Source organism: Anopheles merus, unplaced genomic scaffold (genome assembly GCF_017562075.2).
Source record: "Anopheles merus strain MAF unplaced genomic scaffold, AmerM5.1 LNR4000955, whole genome shotgun sequence".
NCBI lineage: Eukaryota > Metazoa > Arthropoda > Insecta > Diptera > Culicidae > Anopheles > Anopheles merus.
Window position 1 is genome coordinate 7,501 of NW_024428535.1, and position 5,948 is coordinate 13,448.

Consider the following 5,948-nt stretch of genomic DNA (forward strand, 5'->3'; position numbering starts at 1 on the left):
AGCCATGGACTAGGTAATGGGTACTGGTGAAGCTTGACTTAGGCTCCTTCCTTGTCAGACGAGTGACTTGACTTGGTCTGGAGACTAAGGCTTTACATTGGTGGACATGCATCGTGCTCCTAGCTTGTCAGACGAGTGACTTGACATGCTGTGGAGAAGGTTGCTTAACACTGATGAGCTTGTCGGCGTGCCTCCTTCTTGACTTGATTGTCTCGATGTGAGGACCGTGCGGACCACACCAGTGAGTCATATAAGTACACTCGTAGTAAGCTTTTGTTCACCTTGTCTGGTCTGTGTTGTGCTCGACCGCCTTCACAGACAATGGACTTGATGGATACTGGTGAAGCTTGGTGCAGGCTCCTTCCTTGTCAGACGAGCGACTTGACTTGGTCTGGAGACTGTTCCTTTACATTAGTGGACATGTGTCGTGCTTCTTCCTTGTCAGACGAGTGACTTGACATAGGTTGGAGATGGACGCGTAACACTAATGAGCTTGTCGGCGTTCCTCCTTCTTGACTTGATTGTCTTGATGCGAGGAACGTGCAGACCACACCAGTAAGCTTACATGCTCTCGTTACAAGTTGTATATGTTGACCCGTTTGGGCCGGTTGCCTTGCGCATGATGATGTTGACCATGTTTGGTTAACGTGTCGTGTGTCGAGGTGGTCGGTCTTGGTAGTAGGATGTCTTGTGCATGGCGTGTTGACCTCGTCGGTCGATGTGTCGTGTACGAGATGACCTACTTGCCCGTCGGTTGTCCAAGTTGTATGATGTGTTGACTTAGTCGACGTGTCATGTGCTTGGATGATTGGCGTACGGGTCATGTATGGTGTACTTCCTTCGGTTGAAGGGATGTACTAGTACATACTTGTATTAATTGTTTATTTCACGATCTGGTCTTTTGATTGGATCGTGAAAAAACGCTAAGTCCAAGAATCCTGAACTCGAGAGGAAAGCGCTGATGGCAACCTTTTTGACAGGACGTCCCTAGAAAACGGCTTTTTCCTTTCGGCATTAAGTGGCATGTTTAACGTGGCTAGAACATCAATTATCCTGCAAATGGCACTCAAGCTTGGCAAAAGTCTCGAAACACTCCTATCTTGACGCACCTGCAACCGCAACACGATGCAAAACAAATTGCACGAGCTACTGATACTTGTACCATGCACGGTACACGGTTCCGAAAATTACGCCTGAAAGTATGCAATTTGGTGCTACCCTAGGGAACTTGTATGGGGAAGCCTACCTACGCGTGTCGCACGTTGCAAGTTGCATGGTCGTCGATCAGAGGCATGCAAAAGCACCTATCTAGGGGAATTACTCTACGTTCTAGTAGCTAGTGCGATTTTCCGGTCCAGCACGGCAGTACGCCTGCATGCATACAATCCATGTACCAACCATGTACCTAGGCGTTGGTCAGTAGCTTTTGCGCCACATGGAGAAAGTATTCGAGTTCAGATTTCTGGGACTTAGCGTATTTTTCAAAACTATTAATTTAAATTAAACTATAAATGGGTCTCAAGCTAGGCGTTGGTCAGTAGCTTTTGGCGCCACATGGAGGAAGTATTCGAGTTCAGATTTCTGGGACTTAGCGTATTTTTCAAAACTATTAATGGAAATTAAACTATAAATGGGTCTCAAGCTAGGCGTTGGTCAGTAGCTTTTGGCGCAACATGGAGGAAGTATTCGAGTTCAGATTTCTGGGACTTAGCGTATTTTTCAAAACTATTAATGGAAATTAAACTATAAATGGGTCTCAAGCTAGGCGTTGGTCAGTAGCTTTTGGCGCAACATGGAGGAAGTATTCGAGTTCAGATTTCTGGGACTTAGCGTATTTTTCAATCATATTAAACCGAATCAAACATAAAAAATGATGAAACCTACACGACGTTCCTAGGTTATGGACGAAAACTGACGATTTAGTGCCGGTCAGGATAGCCGTGCACCAAAATTGTGTACCGATCAGGGAAAGTACAACACGGAGGGCGCAGCCCGAGCGTACGCGTTCATGGATGTCCATGTTGGTACAAGTTGCCGGTCAGGATAGCCGTGCACCAAAATTGTGTACCGATCAGGGAAAGTACAACACGGAGGGCGCAGCCCGAGCGTACGCGTTCATGGATGTCCATGTTGGTACAAGTTGCCGGTCAGGATAGCCGTGCACCAAAATTGTGTACCGATCAGGGAAAGTACAACACGGAGGGCGCAGCCCGAGCGTACGCGTTCATGGATGTCCATGTTGGTACAAGTTGCCGGTCAGGATAGCCGTGCACCAAAATTGTGTACCGATCAGGGAAAGTACAACACGGAGGGCGCAGCCCGAGCGTACGCGTTCATGGATGTCCATGTTGGTACAAGTTGCCGGTCAGGATAGCCGTGCACCAAAATTGTGTACCGATCAGGGAAAGTACACTACGTTCCTATGACTTGGGTGAAAAGTGTTGATAAAGTGCCGGATAGGATAGACGGTGGCTTATCGTAACATCACAAACAAAAACCCCTTAGTGAGCAGTAGCAAGTGTCGATGGAACAAAGCGAAGGCAATACAAACTGATCAAGTAAAATAAAGAACGCTACGTACTAGGACTTCTGTCCAGAATGGTGTCCGCGACGGGAGCGTGGAAGAAGCGTTGCTATCATGTCAAAACAAGTTAAATTGCTACCTTAAGAGAACGAAAGTTACTGAGGATGAACAAAACGTGTGCAAGGAATTAAGCCAGGTTTCCCTAGTAAACCTTGTATGGTAAACATACCCAAGCGTGTCCGTATGCACGCAACGATAGTCACGAACGGGCACATACCTAGGGAAAGTACTCTACGTACTAGGACTTCTGTCCAAGAATGGTGTCCGCGACGGGAGGGCAATGGTCGAGCAAGCAGGTTTCCCTAGTAAACCTTGTATGGTAAACATACCCAAGCGTGTCCGTATGCACGCAACGATAGTCACGAACGGGCACATACCTAGGGAAGTACTCTACGTACTAGGACTTCTGTCCAAGAATGGTGTCCGCGACGGGAGGGCAATGGTCGAGCAAGCAGGTTTCCCTAGTAAACCTTGTATGGTAAACATACCCAAGCGTGTCCGTATGCACGCAACGATAGTCACGAACGGGCACATACCTAGGGAAAGTACTCTACGTACTAGGACTTCTGTCCAAGAATGGTGTCCGCGACGGGAGGGCAATGGTCGAGCAAGCAGGTTTCCCTAGTAAACCTTGTATGGTAAACATACCCAAGCGTGTCCGTATGCACGCAACGATAGTCACGAACGGGCACATACCTAGGGAAAGTACTCTACGTACTAGGACTTCTGTCCAAGAATGGTGTCCGCGACGGGAGGGCAATGGTCGAGCAAGCAGGTTTCCCTAGTAAACCTTGTATGGTAAACATACCCAAGCGTGTCCGTATGCACGCAACGATAGTCACGAACGGGCACATACCTAGGGAAAGTACTCTACGTACTAGGACTTCTGTCCAAGAATGGTGTCCGCGACGGTCGGGAAGCAGTGGCTTAATGGTTAAATAAGCTACCTAAGAACGAAAGTTACTGTGGATGAACAAAAGGTGTGCCTAGAATTCCAAGGTTTCCCTAGTAAACTTGTATGGTAAACATACCCAAGCGTGTCCGTATGCACGCAACGATAGTCACGAACGGGCACATACCTAGGGAAAGTACTCTACGTACTAGGACTTCTGTCCAAGAATGGTGTCCGCGACGGGAGGGCAATGGTCGAGCAAGCAGGTTTCCCTAGTAAACCTTGTATGGTAAACATACCCAAGCGTGTCCGTATGCACGCAACGATAGTCACGAACGGGCACATACCTAGGGAAAGTACTCTACGTACTAGGACTTCTGTCCAAGAATGGTGTCCGCGACGGGAGGGCAATGGTCGAGCAAGCAGGTTTCCCTAGTAAACCTTGTATGGTAAACATACCCAAGCGTGTCCGTATGCACGCAACGATAGTCACGAACGGGCACATACCTAGGGAAAGTACTCTACGTACTAGGACTTCTGTCCAAGAATGGTGTCCGCGACGGGAGGGCAATGGTCGAGCAAGCAGGTTTCCCTAGTAAACCTTGTATGGTAAACATACCCAAGCGTGTCCGTATGCACGCAACGATAGTCACGAACGGGCACATACCTAGGGAAAGTACTCTACGTACTAGGACTTCTGTCCAAGAATGGTGTCCGCGACGGGAGGGCAATGGTCGAGCAAGCAGGTTTCCCTAGTAAACCTTGTATGGTAAACATACCCAAGCGTGTCCGTATGCACGCAACGATAGTCACGAACGGGCACATACCTAGGGAAAGTACTCTACGTACTAGGACTTCTGTCCAAGAATGGTGTCCGCGACGGGAGGGCAATGGTCGAGCAAGCAGGTTCCCTAGTAAACCTTGTATGGTAAACATACCCAAGCGTGTCCGTATGCACGCAACGATAGTCACGAACGGGCACATACCTAGGGAAAGTACTCTACGTACTAGGACTTCTGTCCAAGAATGGTGTCCGCGACGGTCGGGGAAGCAGGTTCCTTATCATGGCAAACAAGTTAAATAGCTACCTTAAGAGAACGAAAGTTACTGTGGATGGAACAAAACGTGTGCCTAGAATTCCTTCCTGGTTTCCTAGTAAACCTTGTATGGTAAACATACCCAAGCGTGTCCGTATGCACGCAACGATAGTCACGAACGGGCACATACCTAGGGAAAGTACTCTACGTACTAGGACTTCTGTCCAAGAATGGTGTCCGCGACGGGAGGGCAATGGTCGAGCAAGCAGGTTTCCCTAGTAAACCTTGTATGGTAAACATACCCAAGCGTGTCGTATGCACGCAACGATAGTCACGAACGGGCACATACCTAGGGAAAGTACTCTACGTACTAGGACTTCTGTCCAAGAATGGTGTCCGCGACGGGAGGGCAATGGTCGAGCAAGCAGGTTTCCCTAGTAAACCTTGTATGGTAAACATACCCAAGCGTGTCCGTATGCACGCAACGATAGTCACGAACGGGCACATACCTAGGGAAAGTACTCTACGTACTAGGACTTCTGTCCAAGAATGGTGTCCGCGACGGGAGGGCAATGGTCGAGCAAGCAGGTTTCCCTAGTAAACCTTGTATGGTAAACATACCCAAGCGTGTCCGTATGCACGCAACGATAGTCACGAACGGGCACATACCTAGGGAAAGTACTCTACGTACTAGGACTTCTGTCCAAGAATGGTGTCCGCGACGGGAGGGCAATGGTCGAGCAAGCAGGTTTCCCTAGTAAACCTTGTATGGTAAACATACCCAAGCGTGTCCGTATGCACGCAACGATAGTCACGAACGGGCACATACCTAGGGAAAGTACTCTACGTACTAGGACTTCTGTCCAAGAATGGTGTCCGCGACGGGTCGGGGAAGCAGGTTTCTTATCATGGCAAACAAGTTAATAGCTACCTTAAGAGAACGAAAGTACTGGGATGGAACAAAAACGTGGTGTGCGGAGCAATTCGAAGCAGGTTTCCCTAGTAAACCTTGTATGGTAAACATACCCAAGCGTGTCCGTATGCACGCAACGATAGTCACGAACGGGCACATACCTAGGGAAAGTACTCTACGTACTAGGACTTCTGTCCAAGAATGGTGTCCGCGACGGGAGGGCAATGGTCGAGCAAGCAGGTTTCCCTAGTAAACCTTGTATGGTAAACATACCCAAGCGTGTCCGTATGCACGCAACGATAGTCACGAACGGGCACATACCTAGGGAAAGTACTCTACGTACTAGGACTTCTGTCCAAGAATGGTGTCCGCGACGGGAGGGCAATGGTCGAGCAAGCAGGTTTCCCTAGTAAACCTTGTATGGTAAACATACCCAAGCGTGTCCGTATGCACGCAACGATAGTCACGAACGGGCACATACCTAGGGAAAGTACTCTACGTACTAGGACTTCTGTCCAAGAA